The following is a 21,868-nucleotide window of genomic DNA, read 5'->3' as shown; positions in this document are numbered from 1 at the left end:
CCTCCTAGCCTAAGTATAAGTTACAGCAAACAGAGGTAAAATATCCTTCCAGCAAAATACACATTTGCAAATCAAGGAAACAAATATAAAGACTAATTCGCCTCCTATCTAGTACTTACTATTTAGAACATGATAGACTGTTTCAGAAAGATTGGAGAAAACTGCTTGCATGTCTGGCTCCTCTTAATCCCAAGAGAGAACAAAGAACAACCCAAAAAGCACAAAACAAAGACTTCTCTCTACCAAGATTTGAAAGTATCTTGTCCCTCGATTGGTCCTCTGGTCAGGTGTCAGCCAGGTTCACTGAGCTTGTTAACCCTTTACAGGTAAAAGAGACATTAACCCTTAACTATCTGTTTATGACAGCAGTACTGTTCTAATGTAGCTGCCATGTACAGTATGGCAGACCTACAATTATCACAAGGAAGTATGGAGGGGGAAGAATATTGCTGGGACTTTGAAGCTGAATTAACGTGATCCCTGATTTGAATGGCTTTGTTCAGTATGAATCTTCCTCTTCAGAGATGACATGTTTCATCCCTGCTGATTAGCAACTGATTCCATTTTGCTGGAACAGAACAATCTTCCTTAAACTAGATAAAAGTGAAAGAAGAATGTTGCCAGGCTCCTAAATTAATAAAGCTCGGTCCTGCTCCAAAGCAGCCCAACCGTTTACTTCCTGCAGCAAGCAGCAGGTGCCCAACTTTCAAAGATTCACAACGGGAAAAACCTCTCTCCACTTCAGTGCCACATCTGACAGCCCTTAGGCAGAAGATGGGTTTGAAAGGCATCTAACCATAGCTACACAGAGTGTATGGTTCTTCAGGTAGCGCAAAGAGCCATAACAACTTCTGCTAATGTGACAAAGTGAAAGCTCAGTAGTTCTACACTTCAAAAACTATTTTGATGTCTGCCTTATATTCAGAGTGCACAGTAGCTCTCTGCTTCTCACTCACCTAGCTGTGGTTTAATCTCTCAAGGTACAAGCAACTCAATAACATAATAATCAGAGATTGATATAGGATGTAGCAAAATAACACATCCTAGTGACTCTGCTACCACAGAGTGATAGATTCTTCAAGAAGAAAAGAATTCCCCAAGTGGCCCCATTGTTGTTCAGGCATCTTCCAAAATGACCTTTTGCAATAGTAAAATCATTACAAAGGAGAAATATTATCTCTCTAAGGGCTAGCTTGAAAATAGTGTAATATAAGAAACTAACTTGAAATGGGCCCCATATACAGCATAGTCCTTTCCATAATCAGTATAATATAGGGAAGACTTTGGGACAATATTTGATGCAGAGATGAATCCAGACTGGAACCTTATTTCTAGCCACCCTAAATTTGGGGATGCTAGAAAACCCAACCCAACAAATGAACTTTGAAAACCAAGCCAAAACATCCCTAATTTAGATCCGTGAGAAACTAGTGAACTAGGTATCTAGATCAAGATTCAAAGTGCTCTTTACATAAAAGCACCAGATTTGAACATGCCTGAATGTGAATGTTTCAAATTAGGACCTGGATTTGAAATTTTGTGTCTTGGGCTCATCGCTAATTTTTTTTATTCCAGATCCATCTCAGTTAGCTACAGGGAACACATATCACAAATATATGCCTTCTTAAATCAGATAAATTCATTGGAAATACCACAGTCCCAAGCAAATGTTGTATCCCCCCAAGAGCTCTGACTTGAATGTCATTGTTACATAGAAAATATTGTTATTAAAGTGAGAGAATGGGACAACTCCAGCCCTTTCTGGGGAAAAAAACAGAACATTTCACTGGGGCAGAAAAATGAGCATGTAAAACTAACTTCTGTTAAATAAGGTAAAGACCCCCTCTCCAGAGGTAACTGGAATCACACAGGCTACAAACATAACCGCTTGTAAGCATGTAACTCACTGTCTGTTGTGCCCTCTGATGTCTGGGCTGATGTAGCCAGCTCTCCTCCTCTACTATCCCTTGCTGACAGTTGTTCCACTCCTGCAGGGGTCTACTTCTTCTCATGACTCAGCTCTCTGGCTGAGTCATCTAAAGTCCCATCCTTTCTAGTCCAACAAAACAGGAAAGCCCCAAGTCTCATGACCTCTGTGCCAGGCTCTCAACTCCCATCAGGGATTCATCATTCCTGGCCTCTTTCATCGTACTTCCCCTCTTGGTTTCAAGGAAGTGGCAGGGAAACCCAGGCCCACCATCTCCTGGGGGTTCCAGCCCAGGGATCTTGTTTAGGCAACTAAGGATTCTTCTTTCAGTCCCTGAACACTTCTCTGGCATGGTATTTACCTTTCCCTGCTTGTCAGCACCTTCCACTGATCTGGGAACGCCACCATGGATATGTGATGTCTCTAAGCTTCTTCCCAGCTAACTACTGAGCAGCTTCCTCAAAGCCACTCCCAATCTCTATAACAGCAGCTGGGTTCTATTTCAAACAGTCTCTCTCATTTCCCACCTTATAACAGGAGCCCCATGCCCCCAACCAGAGCTGGTTCTAGGGTTCCATTGTTGAGGGGTAAGTGGGTATTTTGGGCCCATTCCACTTTTGCTATTTAAAAAAAACCAACCAGCCTTCCAGGCATCCAGGGGCTAGTTAAACACCTGAAAATCTTGGCTCTCAAGAGTTTTTTTTTTAAAGTAAAATTTGGCTACTGTGTTAGTATTTTGCTGTAATTTATATACAGGACAAAGACTCCAGTCTGCTGCTACTCCACTGCTTAACACTGAATAACTTTGTACATATTTTGGTCTTCGGACAATAATTTGGGACCTCTTAAACGTCATTGTGGGAGATGGCAAATGTCACCTTTGCCACCAGCTTCCTCCTTGGAGGTGGATTTGCAGCTTAGGACAGCTGCAGTACCACAGCCAGCCCTCCTTCACCTGGTCCCTTTGCTTCCATTAATCCCAAGGCTCAGAGCATTCAGCAGGCCAGTCTTCTCCTGCTGAGTGAGGGCCAGCAATCGGCTTTCCTTCCTGGTCAGCCCCCATCCAAGCCACTTTTAACGCCTCCCTCCAGGCTTGACACCTACTGCAAGTGTAGAAGTTTAAGGCTGATTAAGCCTACAGGCTCTCATTAACCCCTTCAGGTCCAGTGTGGAGTTGTTACACTGCACTCTAGTTTTACAGTGATAGATTAACAAACAGATGGGACAAAACAAAATAAAATGTCCTAGGCCAAAACCACACCACTAGTCCCCACAAATCTCTCCTTAACCAGCCAGTTTAGTTTTCAGAAGGAAAGAAAAGTGAACCACCAGACATACTGTCTAGAAAAAAGGTGCTGGAGGCGAGGGGGGAGCCCTTTCTTCCCACCGCATAAGTAACTCATACAATATTGCACATAGGAAAAGCTCAGAGTTCCACCATTCACAAGCAAAAGCTCCAACCCATACTTCCCCCAGGTATAGCTAAGAGAACAGAGCACTTAGCTGTATATATTTTAATTATTGGAGGCAAACTCTGGAGAATTGTACAGAGCTCTAATCAAGAATAACTACATCCAGAGGAACAAATTCAGCACTGGTGCAAAAAGGATGCAACTTCACAGAGTTCAACCAGGGCTGGATACGAACCACAGTAGTCAGTGAATTGATTCATTTCACATCTGCTGATTTCCTGGTGTTTGAGTCTAATGCATGCAGCCTTGCTTTTCCATTTTAGGCCCCAATCCTATAACTAGATCTATGCAGGCTGACTCCCCTGCCCGAGCCTATTCAGAGCTCAGTGGGGCTCATGGATTTGCCCTCATGGATCTAGTAGCAGGATTGGTGCACGGACCTCTGGGCATGGTATGGATTATTATATTAACAACTCTTCTTGTGTGAAAACTACAGTTTGGTGTCTATTTCCCATCTCTGGAACCAGTGGTAGCCTGCAATGCTAAACAAAGAATATGTAAAAAATGTGTAAAAAGAAAATAATTTGTAAAGGAACCTGCAAATGCTTGAAAATTAGAAACACTTGGGAAAAATTATCTAGTGCCTTTACCTTTCTTATAAAAAGAAGAAAGTGTAATCAATTATGTTGTATTTTTAGTACCAGCTTGTAGCAGTTTGTGAGGTGATTTTGTGTTATTAATATAGCTTACAATTTAAAATATATGATAAAAGGCATCATTTGTCTAGGATGCAAAATAAAATCTAAGTGTGTTTTTCAAGTTGCTGTTATACTGTGAACCTAATATTCATCTTTGTAACAAACTGCAGAAATATTTCAAGACAACGATGCAGCTGTGGAATTATTTATCTCTGATTCTAATACAGTGAACATTGAAAAATCATTTCTTAATTTACTTTTCATTGAACCTTTAAATGTACATAAACATTGGCTCTCTTGAAATTATTGTATTTTAATCACATTCAGTTCAATATCCTACAACAGAGATATTCTAATAATACCAGCCGACATTTTAAACCTTAAACTAACATAGAACTATCCTACTCAAGGATTATTCCTCATTACTTTACAGCTTCCACAGCAGCAAGAATCACTGTAAAAAATCAAAGGCTTAAGTACTAAAATTGCATTGGATGAATGCAGAGCGTTCGCACAAGGGCTGAGGTACTCCAAACATCTCAGTTAAAAGGTCTGTATGCCCTGTAACAGTCTTCTGCAAAAAGGATAAATTTCACTCATTTTGAACTACCAAATAGCAGTATAAAATCAGGTCAAGGAAAAGGGATGGTGAAGCTATGGTAATGAAGATGATGAAGAGATGGTGGAGTTATGAAGGAAGAGGGAAAAGTCCACCTTGGCTAACCCATCATTTTTTCATGGGTTCAAGCTCATAGCTCCAAGAATCAGAGAGTCTCTGAATATAAAAGTAGACTTGGCACAGCAGATCAGTACAGCTTGAGTCTGAACTGGTTCCTCTCATGCTGTGATTTCATTTTCTTTCCTGTTGATATCAGTTACCTGGCCAGATGTGAGTTATGTAAGTTTTAACGGCAGAGTTTTGTACTTCATACTGTGCACTACATATTGAGATTCTATTTGTAAGTAGTTTGTAAAGAATTAATAAATGATATTTTAATTGTTATAGACTGTAAGAGTCTAACAGGTTGCTTACACCTATGTCTTACAGTCCTCTATTCCACCTTCTACTAATATGCTTATAACTCAAGTCTGTAAAATGCTTAGAACATCTATTACTCATTTATTAACCCTTTTATAAAGCATCTGTAAATGGAACCTTACTATAAAGTGTGACCCAAACTACTGACCGAATCTAGACTTGCAGCCAGTATTAACCCATCCAAAACCCAAAAACTGATTTCAAAAAGAGGGGGAAGGGTTTGCTGAAAACCCCAAAATCTTTAATGAAAAGAACTTTTTTCTCCCCACATAAAAATTTCCATTTACTGAAAAAAGCCATTTTCCACCCTATCTTCCACTCCAAAAAATGTTTGGATTCAATAAGTTTGACCAACTTGAATAAATATAAAAAATAAATATTAAGCAAAAAGATGAAAATTCGATAGCACATCAGAAAAAATGACAGCATTTATTATTGCAAAGAGAGAAATTGTGTTACCAACCATTCAACAAACAGCATGCTGGGGGAGAAAAGGCCTGATCCAACATGGACTGGAATCAATTGAAATACTCTCATTTGAGTTCATTGGAAGTATAGGACTATGGCCAGATCCTCAGCTGCATTGATTTGCACCGGCTGAAGATCTTGCCTATCATCTGCCTAAAAAAGTTCCCCTGCCTCCTATTTCAATATCTTTCTGTAGCCAATAATTTTTAATTGGTCCTTAGGTTTAGCCATATTGCTCTCTGACACATCACTAGGAGTGATTCAGCAAGCTGGACTATCTCCCCAGGCATTTTTCATAACACAGGGACAAAACTTACCATCCTTTTACAAAACATGTGAAACATACACTCACCTGAACACAGAGGAAATCTATACCTGGCGTTAGCAACAGGCAGCGCCAACTTTGGCATTTTTGCTTAGGCCACTGAGGCAGGTTTTCAGGTCCAATCACAAGCGTACTCTCCTCTGTGGTTGTACTACTAGGCAAAGTGCTGGTGTTCAATTTTCAGAAGGGTGTGTGTGAGTTGATTCTGTTTTTGGAGAAAGTATCTATTGGAGTGGAAGGGGGAGGAAGTTTTGCAAGTATGAGTGACAATATAATGGTGGATCCAGGCCCTTTTACCTAACTCTGCCCTTAAATACCAATTATACAGTATATCTGGAAATTTCATTTAAAATCATAACCCTGGAGCCATGCTTTACCGGTGGTTGTAAAAGCAGCATCTGTCCCTTGTTTCATTGCTTTCTGGATCCTTTTCAGATTATCACTAATGACACCACTCTGATAAGTCACTCTGTCATGTCCAAAGCTTTATCTCATCTTCTTTATGTTTTGCTTAGAAATTACATATCAAGATGTATAGCACTCCATGGTTTCTTAGAATTTACAGAGCAGAAAACAGCAAATAATGAGAGAAGGTTTTGATGTTGCAAAATTCCCATCTGTTCAGCTGGATATATAATTATATGCATGTAGCTATCCGTGCACCTTCAGCAATCCATAATTGGAAGTCATTTCCTTCATTAATCATGCAGGTGGTGTGTGATGCTACATGCAAAACTGCTGAAGTTATGGCCAAATTTACATATTCTTACTGTGATTTATACCATTTAAAGCACTTTAGTTTTTAGAACTTAATTTGTGCTGGAGAAGTTTGTTTTTATTACCTTTTGATTCAGTGTTTTTATATGGCTACGTACCACAAGATGGCACTGTATCAGAGCAACGCTAGGACATTGGGCCATCCATCCTGATTAGATTGTTTGGGTGTTCAGAGTTGGGATTGTACAAGCAAGCAGCTTGGTGAGCTTCTTCAAGCTCTTCTAAAACTAACTGAATTATTCTAAAATTGACACTCCTCGTTTACCAATCAGACAGTGAAAAGATGCCTCATCTTTCACTGGTCCAAGTTTACTGAGATGTAGACAATTCAGCCTCCGTTCAAAGAGTTGGCCAGGAGTCAGTGGACCATTGAGCTTTTTCAGATGCTGTCTAAGGAGACAGCAATGGCAAGGAGTAAGGGAGTAGGAACTTTGTGAGGCATGGTGCATCCACATGATAAGACATTCAAATCAAACCTGTGAAGCTGTGGGTCAGAGTGGTAATAAAATCTGAAGGTCTGGGATGCAGAAGGGCCTGTTTGCACTTTTGCTATGCTGTAATATTTGTTTGTTTTCCTACTAAAGAGACCTAGAGTTGAAGGGGCAGGGTGTGAAGATCAGAGAAGGATTCGGCTCCAAGTGTGCTAAAGCTACCAGTTGTCATCAGTTTCCATTCATGACAAAATTGTGAAGTGTCTTGTAACAGTTGCTACTAACAATTATTTAGTTACTGTGAGTTCAAGTGAAGTGATCATGAAAAATTGCTTGAGCAGTATAAGAAAATCCTGGTGCCATGGAGCTTGATTCTTATTTACACTAAGGCCCAGTTATATTAAGAAAACTCAGACTCCATCAGAGTAAAGGAACCTTAAGCTAAGAATTAGGCCTCTGTACACTGCCAAAGTAAATGTAAATGCGAATCAGGTCCTTAAAATCAAACCTGAAGTCATTCCTATGAAGAATCAGTCCTGAAGTCAGGCCCGGCCAGCCATGGTAGGATGGGAGGGTCAAGCTTTCAGAATATTAATTTGCTAAAAACTGAACTGGGTTACAGTTTACATTCTTCAAAATGCCCAACAATCGACATCCACCTCTCAACTTGCTAACATATGTATCCAGTTTCTTATTTGCATGAAGCTTCATGTAATTATTAGAACCGTATTACATCAACTGTATTTTTGAAACATGAATATACTGATATTTGTGCTATGAAAATTGTGCAGCGTTATTTTGGAGTCATGATCCTATTAGCCAGAGAGCACAACTCCAACTCCTGGTCTACTCTGCACTTCCAGCCCAATTCTGCAAACACCAACCTGATTTTAAACATGAGTAGTTCCATTTGAGTTGAACGGGACTACAGGGACTAAAGTGTGTAGATTTTGTTTGAACAAATAGATTGACGTGAAATATCTACAGCTATAGTTTTCCTACTGACTGCAGGTATTCTTGCTGGAGAATGCAAGAATTTTACCTTTTTTTAAAATGTTTTCAGTATAGGATAGAACATTTCTTGGATTCACTTGATAACCATGGTTGGTCTCTTGGAGAAATCATCCAGCCTGCCTAGGAATTAAGCCATTTAAACAGAAGTTGTTTCTTTCTCTACCTCTCAGTATACTTGACAGAACAAGGAGCAATGGTCTCAAGTTGCAGTGGGGGAGGTTTAGGTTGGATATTAGGAAAAAAAATTTCACTAGGAAGGAGGTGAAGACCTGGAATGGGTTACCTAGGGAGGTAGTGGAATCTCCTTCCTTAGAGGTTTTTAAGGTCAGGCTTGACAAAGCCCTGGCTGGGATGATTTTAGTTGGGGATTGGTCCTGCTTTAAACAGAGGGTTGGACTAGATGACTTCCTGGGGTCCCTTCCAACCCTGATATTCTATGATTCTATGATTTTGGTCTTGTAGAATGAATTGGGTGGGCACGAAGAGGTAACTACTGAGTCTGCGATGCCCCCAAAAATGTATTGAGAAAACATGGCAATAACCATATAAAAACCTGTAAATATCGGTGTTGGTAAAAATGTCAATCTGTCAGATGAGTTAACTGCCATCTATTGCACATGAAAAAACTTGAATTTTTCCTTTGTGGCAATCAGACTGTCAAATATTCATCTTTCTAAAAACTGGCACTTCAGATTTGTATCTGGTTTATATTAATTATCCTTAACCATCTTCCACCAGAAGCTAGAAAGAATAATTTTCACTTTTATAAATTTTCCATTTGTTTGTTTGTTTGTTTTGAATTTTACTTTTTAATTATCAGCTTTCTCAATAGACCATGTTGCTGTACTCTGGCTTTTGCTTCATTACTTTGCTTGCTTCCTTTGCATCTGCTCTTAGATTTAGCCAGGTTTAGCCAGGTAACAGACTATTCAGAGATGTATAGGTTAAAAACCAGTACCTTGAATTCCACATGAAACATATTGGTAGCCAGTGGAAATTATGGAGAATGCATATGATGTCATTAAAAATTTCTTTTAGGTTATCTGATGGGGGAGGGAGGTAGAACATTTCAATGTAGACAAAACTAAGTGACACATTGTTATTACAACCTTCCTAATATAAGATAAACACGTAGCCAGAAACAAGTCTTCAAAATGAGCAAATTAATTCTTGCACTGAAAAAAACTTCACTATCACCATGGAAAGACTAAAATGCAAAACATGATAAAAGGACACCTCAAGGTGATATACTACGTAGATGATATATGGACATTTGACCAGATGTTGGCATGGCAGATTTCAACTAATAATATGGATTTCGTAATGAGCAGATGGCTTGAAGAACAAAGGCCAGATTATATAAAAGCAGCAAAGCTCTCTTTCACATTTCAAACACAGAAGGCTAAAAGGGCACCAAGAAAGTCACCAATGGTTGTCATTCAAGTGACAAACTTGAGACTTGCAGATGACAAAGTTTCAATGGGACTCCTAAAAATATCAAGGAAGTCTACAAAGAGAATGAAAAGTTTAAGGGGAGCAGATAAATTAAGGAGTCCCTTATGCCATCTACACTTCAAGAATCAACAGTGATTCTGCATCAGGTAGATCAAAAGTGTTTTCTTCAACTGAACAGTGACGGGGACTCGCTTTAATCTTGAATATTTAATACAAAGATTTTAAAGCATTTTTAAAATGTTTTGTATCAGAGGGGTAGCCGTGTTAGTCTGGATCTGTAAAAGCAGCAAAGAATCCTGTGGCACCTTATAGACTAACAGACGTTTTGGAGCATGAGCTTTCGTGGGTGAATACCCACTTCTTCAGATGCATGTGGTGGAAATTTCCAGGGGCTGGTATATATATGCTAGCAAGCAAGCTAGAGATAACGAGGTCAGTTCAATCAGGGAGGATGAGGCCCTGTTCTAGCAGTTGAGGTGTGAAAACCAAGAGAGGAGAAACTGGTTCTGTAGTTGGCAAGCCATTCACAGTCTTTGTTCAATCCTGAGCTGATGGTGTCAAATTTGCAGATGAACTGAAGCTCAGCAGTTTCTCTTTGAAGTCTGGTCCTGAAGTTTTTTTGCTGCAGGATGGCCACCTTAAGATCTGCAATAGTGTGGCCAGGGAGGTTGAAGTGCTCTCCTACAGGTTTTTGTATATTGCCATTCCTAATGTCTGATTTGTGTCCATTTATCCTTTTCCGTAGAGATTGTCCAGTTTGGCCGATGTACATAGCAGAGGGGCCTCATCCTCCCTGATTGAACTGACCTCGTTATCTCTAGCTTGCTTGCTAGCATATATATACCTGCCCCTGGAAATTTCCACCACATGCATCTGAAGAAGTGGGTATTCACCCACGAAAGCTCATGCTCCAAAACGTCTGTTAGTCTATAAGGTGCCACAGGATTCTTTGCTGCTTAAAATGTTTTATTTGTCTCTAACGAAAATTGATAGCAATGAGCCAACTGGCAAATATCCAGTTGTTGTTATTATCAATGTGCTACACACCTTACTTTAAGCAATACAATGTGACCCATAGCTGCTGGAACTAGGAGTGCTAGTGATGCTGCTTCACCCCTACCCTCACCCCCCCAGCTTGAAGTATTAATAACAAGCCAAATACATGGTTTCCGCCTTCAGCCACCCCACAATAAAAATTGCGCCAACACCACTGATGTGGACCACTTCTTTTCCAACAGTACCATCTCAGCAATGATTTAAAAACATCTGCAAATCAGCAATTTTGTCACTACATTGTCATGTTGGAAGTGTTTGTTGGAGTAGTTCTTATTTTTAGAGAGCATTTAGGACCATGGAGATTTTACTAGAAAGTATAAATTTACCCAGGATCTGACGGGGTGAGGTTTGTACGCTATACAAAGTGACCCACCATACTGCATGCTTGGTCTGTCGTACAGCTACAATTCTGTCCAACATACCCTTTTCAACCGAAAAAGCAGCTGCCATCCCTTACTGAGCTAAACTACTTGCTATTGGCACATGCCAAAAAGGGGAACTGGGCTTAAAAGGAGTAAAGTGTGATTAAATAAATGTTTCTTATGCACAAAGTATGTTTTGTTTGATTATTTTGTGCCACTTCCATGGAAGACAATGTAAATTGGGTCTTTTCTTTCCAAGCTCAGTGGTTGAGAACGTGAGGCATAACATTGATTTGTTCAAATGAAGTATAACTATTTCCAGCATCTAACTTTAACAGGGAATGGGGGGAGTGGGGAAGCAAGTTGGAGGCTGGCGGGGGGGAGACAACAATTTGCAAGAGTCTCACAAGATCTCATTAATTTCATAACCATAATGCATGACAAAGAATATGTGATCAGCTGAGGTTTTTCCCATAAGGCTAAAGAAATTGTTTTTGAAAAATGCCCCATTATTACAAAACAGAGCAAAATATTTAATAAAATGTACAAAGCAAGCCATGTGCTACAGCATGCTGGGTAATTACACTGAATTTTGGTTGGTCTTTGGGAGATAAATATTGTCTTGGTAATAGAATGAATTATCATCCTAAACTAAATACTTGGGCAGGAAGGAGGGGAGCCCATTATGAATGATGCATTCTAATTCCCTCCCCCCACCACTAACACAAAAAGAAACAAACAAGTGTTTGTCCATTGTTTGAACCACCCCTTTTTAAGGCTGTTTTCATGCATCAGGCAGCATGATTGATGTGTATTCACTTTGCTGTAGTATGCAACCTACTGATTAATCCCTGTGTATGCACTGATGTGGCTGACTATTGTGTGAAGTGTTAGGACTGTGTAGAGATCTCCACAGTTCCCTAGTAGTCAATAAAGTATCATTCTTGTACCTATATTTGCTAGCCATCCTCAGTACACTATGGAGCGCTTTGCCTGTGAGCTGCTGTGAAGTCACATATTACAGATGTTTGCTACACAGTATGCAGCTAATGCGCACCCCCTCTTGCTGCATAAAAGATTTGTCAGAAGCAAAAACTGGCAGGCATTAAAAAATATATCAGAATGGAATCCATACAAGGAGGAAACAGCTGATTCTGAAACCTTGTAAAGATCCAGTAGACTTTGATGCCTATGCCCATTCAAAGTACTGAACTGTTCAGCACTCCTGTTCTGTGACTGGCTGTATAAATCTCATTCGTCTTCTTCATCAGTTAAAAAAAAGTGTGGTCAGTAGTTAATGTTGGGTATTTAATGTACCATATTCATAATAGCTATTAATGGCACTCATTGTAGTATGATGCTCGAGGGGTGAAATCCTCAACCTATTTAAATCAATGGCAAAACTCCCATTAATGTTAGTTGGGCCAGGATTTCACCCCTGACATTTAGCCTACAGTTAACTATGACGTGTGAAATGTTTTAGCAATATGTATATAACGCTCAGAATGTAACACTTCTGGTGGCTTAGATATTTTACTATGCATATTTCATTTTTTATTCATACACTCCACCTACATAAGCCTTTCTGAAGGTTAAACTAGCTCCTTTCCCATTCTTTTTTAGAACAGATTAATCTCCATTATTATAATTATCAGTACTTGTACATATATGTATATATATAAAAAAGCCTTCCAAACTGCTTATGCTATAGTATTTTCAGCCTCCTATATGGTATTAAATTTGCATATTTGACTGGTGCATTATGAGTGATAAAGTGTTTTAAAATCAATTTGCAGTAACATTGTTTATTTCTGCCAAAGAATCCTGTGGCCCACGAAAGCTCATGCTCCAAAACGTCTGTTAGTCTATAAGGTGCCACAGGATTCTTTGCTGCTTTTACAGATCCAGACTAACATGGCTACCCCTCTGATACTTGACATTATTTATTTCAGCTTTGACCTTGCAAAAAATATACTAAATATACTGAAAAAGAAAAAATAAGTGTTAGCATCTTTGCCTTAGTTGCGATGTATAAAAGGGGTTGAAAGTTGGGGGGGAGGTCGTCTATTTGTTTTTAATCTCAGGCATAGCAATTCCAGTGTTCACTGGAGGGCTCTCTGGAGGACAAGAGGCTTTTGTGAATGAGTGCAAAGGGGCTATGTTGCAGTCAAAGTGACAGGAGAAGAAGCCTGAGCCAGTCAGAATTCCACCTGGACTAGTACATTGTCCTCCTTGCAAAGGGTGAAACAAACTACTCTTGCTGAGCCCAGCCTGCTCTGCTATGACTCTGCTGTTGCTGACTTCTCTCTACTCCCTTTTAGGTACTTTTTGAAGTACTTTGCACCCAGCAACTCCCATTGTTCTCAGTCTCCAGGGTCTCAGTGCCTTGATGTAAGCACTGGACTGTCTGCCTCCCTTTCTTTATGATAATCCTTTTGTATTCATCCTCTAGAGAAACAATCTCAATTCTAAGCTAGTGCTGCTTACAAAACATGGTAGAACAGGAGGAAAATGAGAGTACTAGGCATGGGGTTCTCAAACTGGGGGTTGAGACCCCCCTCAAGGGTCATGAGATTATTACATGGGGGGGAGCACGAGCTGTCAGCCTCCACCCCAAATCCCGCTTTGCCTCCAGCATTTATAATGGTGTTAACTATACAAAAAAGTGTTTTTCATTTATAATCGGGGTTGCATGCAGAGGCTTGCTATGTAAAAGGGGTCACCCATACAAAAGTTTGAGAGCCACTATACTAGGCTAAATGATTTCCACATCCCTAGAGCCTGTTGTCATCCATACTCTGCCAAATTCCCAGTCTGGTATGCCCATAGTAAAGAAACAATGGAGTGACTTGTACGTTTTGCTAGGAGGTGTGAGTCTTCTCCACTTTCCGGAGCTGGTCCATGTAGGACCCTAGTGAGTACAGCTGGTGGAAATAGTTTCAACCAACACATTTTGTACAAAAATACAGTTTCAGTTAAATCAAAACGTTTCACAAAAACAGTTCAATTTTGATAACATTTTGATTTTTCAAAGAAAATCTTTAAATCAAATTTAACAATTTCAAATGGAAATTTGTTGCATTTTTTAAAAAGAAAAAAATCAGCTTTCTATTCTTATTTTCTCCCCTTTCTCTCCGTTTATAAATTTCCCCCCACCTCCCATGAAAAAAGAGGGGCAGGTAAAACAAGGAGAGGTGAGGGAAGGAAAATATGAAAATTGAAACCTTTTCTGGAAACCAAACAAAATATAAATTCTTCTTTGGAATTAAATGAAATTTTTTTTAGTTTCATTTTGATTTTTTTTCCATGGAAAAGGGGAAAGCTTCCATGAAAACTTTGGCTGCTAGAGGACCTAGTCCTTTGGCTCAAGAGATGGAGATTTCTACTTTCTGCACTGAAGAGTCTATGGGTCAAACCCCATTCGTGGTCAAGCTGAAGTGGTGAAACGCTGAATATAGAAACTTCTCTTGTGTAATATAAAGTTATTGGAATTTACCCTGATGCACCTTGTGGGCAACACTGTCTCTTAGAAGAACTTTAAACTGCTGACGTCTCTAGGTCTTACCATTGTATATTTTAGATGACCAGTCAGGATTATTGGGAATATGTCTTTGTCATGCAGTGAACTCCACCTTGTTTTGGGAATGCCCTTTTTTTTCCAGAGGTCTCCATATTGTATTGGAATCTTCATGTTGGAGCGTGTCCCTCATGTTGTTTTGTAGCCTCCATGGGGGTTAGAGTTTCCATTTTGTAGTTGGGGGTGAGGGGAAGCGTGACTTATGGCTATGTCTCAGAAACTGGCACTGAGCAATCTAGGGCCATCAATTCTGATTCTCTGTCATCTTACCAGCCCATCTTATGTGAAGCCTGTGTTCCTGGCTTTCTTGACACAGTATGTCTCAAGGCATTAATCAAGAAACCAGAATTCCCATGATCAGGAAAGGAACATGGAGGAACATATCTAAACACCTGAGATCAGGTACTGGTTTCAGGGGATTGATGGCTAGACTGCAAGGTCAAACTGACCAAGAGAGGTGTTAGATATTGGATTTGCCCCTTGGAATGCACTTGAGACCACCTCCACCTCTGAGCCAGGACCAGTGATCAGCCTCTGTCCAGAGCCAGGAGGCTTAAAAGCACATGAGATCTACTGGCTGGGCCTACTCACAAGAGACTGGTGTCCATCCAGAGAGAGCGAGAGAGGGCCAGGTTCTGACAAAAATAAAGCATTCATTTTCACTTCGAAAGATTGGAGGAATTTTCAAAAAGAAAAATTTAGACACTTGAAATACATCTTCCATTAGCCATCACAACATAAGGCACAGCACAGCAATAGTATGATATGTTCATTATCAAAACTATATCACAGGGTATTCATGTCAGGCACAACGTAAGTCCTTGAGCTCAGGGACAGCGGAGTCACCACAGAATGAGTACTGCTGCTGTCACTAGCCACTCCAATGGAGATGGTATAGGGCAGAGCTATTGCTATATCAGCCAAGTTGTGAGGTCCAAATTCTTCCTGCACGCCACCACCCCCCTGGGGCTCCATGGCTTGCTGAACTTGCTCCGCAGTACTCTCTACATCAGGGCCGCCCGGGGGGGCGGGGGCAAATGCTGCATTTTGCCCCAGGCCCCAGGCTCTGCAAAGGCCCCCACGAGAACGGCTGAGGTTCCCTCGCCAGCCTGGCCCAGCCCGACCCCGCCTCTGCCCCTCCCGGAGCCTCAGCGCATCCAGCAGCGTCCCGGACAGTTTCAGCGGGGCTCCTGAGCTCTGCCACGCTCAGAGCCGCGTGGTAAGGGGGCAGGGCTGGGAGCTCTATGCCCAGTGGAGAAAGCTCAGGCCTCGCTGGAGCTCACAGCCCCACCCCCTTACCACGCGGCTCTGAGCGGGGCAGAGCTCGGGGGCCCCGCCGGAGACATGCTGCCTCTGTCCAGGGAAGGTCCTGAATGCGCTGAGGCTCCAGGTGAGGGGGGAAGCTGGGGGTAAGAGGCCAGGGCCAGGGGGGTTGACTAAGGGCCAGGGAGTCCCAGGGACAGTCAGGGGACAGGGAGGGGGCAGAGGTTGGGGAGGGCGGTCAGGGGGCAGGGAATGGGGGGGTTGGATTGTGAGCGTTCCGAGGCTCTGTCAGAATTCAGCGGGGGGGTGGATAGGGGTCGGGACAGTCAGGGGACAGGGAGCAGGGGTGGGGTCCTGGAGTGATGGTGGTGGTGGGGTCTCTGGGGGATGGTGAGGGGACAAGGAGCAGGATGGGTTGGGGATTCTGAGAGGGGGCGGGTAGTTGGGGGGCAGGAAGTGGGTGGGGGTCAGCAAGGGGGTGGGGCCAGGCTATTTGGGAGGCACAGCCTTCCCTACCCTAAAGCTCATTCAGCAGTTTGAGGCTTGCAGAAGAGCTGAGCTGTTAGCTTTTCCATTAGGGCTACCATCCCTTTCACTTCTCAAATGCCAAATTATAGTCTATATTTAATTTCAGTGCCATAGGGAGATTCATGTCAGGAGAGAGTAGCTTCATTTAAAATTAGCCACTGGGGAAGGGATCACATGAGAAGAGCAATATCCTTCCCAACCCTACCAACGGAGACCCCCCTGCCCTGCATTCCCTGAGGCTTCCAAGGGGTTAATTCAGTGGTTCTCAAACTTTTGTACTGGTGATCCCTTTCACATAGCAAACCTCTGAGTGCAACCCCCCGCCTTATAAATTGAAAGCACTTTTTTATATATTTAACACTATTATAAATGCTGGAGGCAAAGTAGGGTTTGAGGTGGAGACTGACAGCTCACGACCCCCAGTTTGAGAACCCCTAGGTTAATTTAATTTTAGCACCCTGTGTCCATTCACATGCATGTGCTATTTTGAGCATTTCAGTTTTCACAACATAGGCTCATCCCAGATTTTGGAATAAGCTCGAATGCTCAGTTTGTGGCGTATGTACGTAAGCTATACTAAAGACAAACCCACAGTAATCATCTCCAGTTTGTGAGGGACCCCATGGAGCCAGTCTCTAGGAAAGAGATAAATGCATGGAGGTTAAGTCCATTAATGACTATTAGTCAGGATGGGTAAGGAATGGTATCCCTAGCCTCTGTTTGTCAGAGGGTGGAGATGGATGGCAGGAAGGAGATCACTTGATCTTTGCCTATTAGGTTCACTCCCTCTGGGGCACTTGGCATTGGCCATTGTCAGCAGATAGGATACTGGGCTGGATGGACCTTTGGTTTAACCCAGTACAGCCGTTCTTATTTTCTAAACTAAATGAACCCAAAGTTATGGAGACAGATATGAGTCAAGGAAGCCAGCTGAGTATCAGAAACATGGAAAAATCTCTGCCTGGATGGGCTCAAGCATTTGATCACAAGCTGAGGTGGTTCAAAAGTTTTGGATTTTTTTTAAGCAGAATTTTTTATTGTTTCTTTAAACAATCTAACACAGCAAGCAGCAAATATTTGGCCACACACTTCTGAAACCCCAAACCATATTCAGGTTTTGGCAGACTAATTTCAGCTTTTCAATTAAAAAAAAACACAACAAATTTTGAAGGAAAGCAGACACTGTCCGTGATTTTTTTGTGCTTTTTAAAAACCTCTAGTTTTCGATCCAAAAAAAGTTTTCACGGAAAATATTTGTCCAACCCTTTTAATAAGCTTTAGTGCCTTTTAGCACTAGCTGATGCTGAGAACCAGTGATACCTTGTAAAGAAGTTTTCTCAAAACTGGGTTTGTGCCGAGATGCAGAGGGTTTATTTTTCCCAGGCCACCCATGGGAAAAATAGGGGAGCAAGTGGGGCAATTTGCCCCAAGCCCCACAGGGGTCCCCACAAGACTATAGTATTGTATAGTACTGCAATTTTTTTTATGGAAGGGGCCCACGAAATTGCTTTGCCCCAGGCCCCCTGAACCCTCTGGGCAGCCCTGCTCTACACCACCCCTAATGTGGAACTATGACGATAGGCCAGTGTTGAGCCCTGTTGGGTAGTTCATCTAACAGTTTAATTGACAGGCATACAGAAACATTCAGTGGTTAAATAGCATGTTCAGCCATGCAGTGTCTCATTTTCAAAGGTGTTTCAACCAGTGATATAACTTTGTACCTGTATTTTTGGCATGTAGAACATGTTGCTGGTGCAAACTGTAAAATGTGGCTATGCAAATGGGAGTTGCACACCCGATCAGCTTCACTGGTGGATGTCTACTTGATTTATGCACCAGGGCTTTTGCATGCAAATTCTACTGGGGGTCATAAAACAGAGATACCCTGTCTGAAAAATTGGCTCTTTATCTATCACTCAGTTATCCACTTCTGTGATCTTCACTGCTAACTTCATGACTCCATTTCACCAAAAACAGTCAAGTAAACTATCATTTCACAGTGCACAAATTGCTAATATCCAGAGAAAGATCTAGTAAGGCAAACACCCATTTCTAAAGCACTTACTTCTTCCTGCTATCAGAAAACTGCATTTGCTCATCCCCTTTTAAAAACCTGATTGCTTGTGCATTTGGACACCCTTAAATGACTCAGGATAGCATTGTTTTAAAATGTTCAAAACCAAAATGTCAGTGGCAAAGTTTGACTTATCTAAGTGCTGTTCATTTGACCCTATGCTGCTCCCTTGCTTGCTCACTCAGAACTCCACATCTAAAGTCAAAGAAGGTTTTCTCTCTGTTTTTCAACATTCACTACAGATTTTTACTCCTCAGGACATGCTAGTTCAGTCAATGAGGCTAAATCTTTGAGTGCCAAAATTATACTCCAACACAGCTTATCTGAAATGAATTTGAGCTTGGTTTAGATCTTATAGGCAGCAGCTCCCTTGCCTGTTGGATAGCTACGGCTCAAAAAATGGCACAATGGTGAAATCTGGATGAAAGCTGAAATTTTCCTCCAGATTTAAATGCAGGGGGCCTGATTCTCCCCTCTCATTAGTTTTACACTGGTGTAACCCTCTGGACTTCAGCTGAACTACTCTAGATTAACTTCGATGTAAATGAGTGCAGATTCTAGCCCATTGAAGTGGAATATGATTATTGGCAAAAGAGCAGAGAAAGGCTTACACTGTAATTCTCTGGATAGTATTTGAGCCTGAACTATTTAGGCAATTTCATTTTCCATGATTGTAGCCCTTAGAGCAATCTCATAGCAATAGTGATCACTTAACAATTCTGGCCCAAATTTTGCTCTATTGTGCCAGCATAACTAAGAGCAGAATTTGGCCTGCTGACTTCAGTGAAATTGTTCCAGGATTAAACAGGTGTAAGGGCCAAGCTACCCATCAATTACAATTTTCTCAGGGACTCAGTGATAACACAGTTGTCACCATGATTTTATTTTGTAAGTCCTTAACTATGTGCCAGAAGTATCCTAACACCCTGGCTATACCCAAGAGGTTACCATAGTTAAAACATGACCAGGCCCATCTACAAATCCAAACTGGAAGTACTTTCTAGCTGGGTCACAGATAACAGTGCTGTAACTGGGGCCTTAGCCACAGATGTAATATACAGGTGCCAAATGAGAGCAAAATTTGGCTTCAAGCCTCCAAATCTTCAAAAGACAGATGCGCACATTGTAAACACACCTGACTTATTAAATGGCTAACTTGCCTGGAAATGAATTCCAGAATTAATTCACAAGCCACTGTAAGCAATTCTATCTTTGCACAGTCCTAGTGTCCTTCTTCCAAAAAATCCAAATGACTTCATTAGTCCTAAGACCAACCTAATGTTTCCACACTAGAAGAACGTGCATAACATTATGCATTGTGATATTCTCTGGGCAAAATCCTGCCCTTACCTTAAGAAAATCACATGGGTGAGAGCGAGCAGAACCAGCTGTGTGTTAAACACAATAGCAGTGATACTCAGACTGAGACTCGGGAGCCACAAGTGGCTCTGTAATGTTTCTCCTGTGGCTCTTTCATATTAGAACACTGTATGATTGCATTATTAACCAATCTAAGTTGTTAACCAATCAGGATGATTTTACAGTGTTATTAACCAATTGCAGACTACTTAGTCATTTTACTATGAGTGTGTGTGTGTGTGTATATATATATATATATAATGAAACAATGAATTCACACTATGTAGCTCTTTTAGGTAATGTTGATTGCTAATTTGGCTCCTGAACCACTGAGGTCTGAGTATTACTGCACTGTAACTAGGGCCCTACCAACTTCACAGACCATTTGTCAATTTCAGAGTCATAGGATTTCAAAAAATCATAAATTTCATCATTTCAGATATTTAAATCTCAAATTTCACAGTGTTGTAACTGTAGGGGTCATGACCCAAAATGGGATTGTGGGGGGTGTCACAAGGTTATTGTAGGGAGGTCGTAGTATTGCCACCCTTACTTCTGTGCTGCTGCTCCTGCCTTCAGAGCTGGGCAGCTGGAGAGTGGCAGCTGCTGGCTGGGAGCCCAGCTCTGAGGCAGAGCCACCGCCAGCAGCAGCACAGAAGTAAGGATGGCATGGTATGGTATTGCCCCCCTTACTTCTGCGCTGCTGCCTTCAGAGCTGGGCCCTTAGCCAGCAGTCACCACTCTCTGGCTGCCCATCTCTGAAGGCAGCACCAAATTAAGGGTGACATTACCATGATCCCCCCCCTACAATAACTGTGCAGCCCCCCTGCAGCCCTCTTTTGGGTTGGGACCCCCTCCCCAGTTTGAGAAAAGCTGGTCTCACCCGTGAAATCTGTATAGTATAGGGTAAAAGCACACAGATTTCACGGGGGGTGGGGGATCAGATTTCACAGTCCATGACACGTTTTTCACAGTCATGAATTTGGCAGGGCCCTAACTATAACCATCCTTCAGTTGCATCCTGCTTGGTGGGCACCAGGGTAATGAATGACTGGGTGCACTTTCGTTCTCCTTTGAGTATGATCAGTGTGTGCTTCGAACTACTAAATGTTACTGATTGTAGAAAATGCATTAGTCACTTGTAAGACTGGGAATGCTCCCAGCTCACAGACAATGTCCCCAGGGACTCAGTGCACAGACCAGCCTGCTGTCCTTCCCTAGTGCTCTCCTGAACACTAGGAGGAGATGCACCTCTGCTGCTTATGTATGGGGAAAGTGGTTCCTTGCACCCTCTTTCTGCTTGCTGGACGAGCAGAGGGCAGAACATAACTCTCAATGAATGTCTTCTGCTGCTTCTTTAGTCTTAGCTAAATGACTAAAACAGACCATGGTGGAAATAGAAAACTTATTCTTTCTTTAAAATAATATTTGAGAGTTCAAGAAATCCCTTAGACTAAAGAGGACAATCATCGTCATCATATCTAGCCATATATAGGTCCAGTTTCCACTGGAAAAGACAGTGAGTTTCTTCAGTAACTTGTTGGGTTTAATAGTAAGTGCTTGAGAGCCCTTTATAATAGAATTGGTGCCTTCAAACTTGTGTCTGTGAAAGATGAGAGAGGCTTGGTCTTAACTACTATGAGCCACATCATAACTGCTGTGTCTCGAATGGATTTACAGTAGGAATAAATTTGTCCACATAGTTCCAAACACAACACAAGGTGCTTAAAATACTAGAGGACATGGTGTAGTCCTTGGGATGTAGGCTAGGGTGACCAGATGTCCTGATTTTATAGGGACCGTCCCGATTTTGGGGTCTTTTTCTTATATAAGCTCCTATTACCTCCCAACCCCCATCCCGATTTTTCACATTTGCTGTCTGATCACCCTTAATGTAGGCGTTTAGCCCAAAACACTTGAAAATTAAAAAAGCAAACACCGTAAGTTGGCTCAGAAGAAAAAGGTTGTCCTGAGAACTTCTGCTGCAGCTGTGTATGTAAACAGGCTAGAAGTGTGGTGTTCTTTTTATTAATAGCTTTAAACAAAGAAGGGTACCTCAAGCCCAGAACTGAACCCTGGGTCCAACTTCTGAATCAAGATCTG

The sequence above is a fragment of the Gopherus evgoodei genome, chromosome 12 (genome assembly GCF_007399415.2).
Source record: "Gopherus evgoodei ecotype Sinaloan lineage chromosome 12, rGopEvg1_v1.p, whole genome shotgun sequence".
Classification (NCBI taxonomy): domain Eukaryota; kingdom Metazoa; phylum Chordata; order Testudines; family Testudinidae; genus Gopherus; species Gopherus evgoodei.
Note: the sequence above shows the minus strand (reverse complement) of the source record.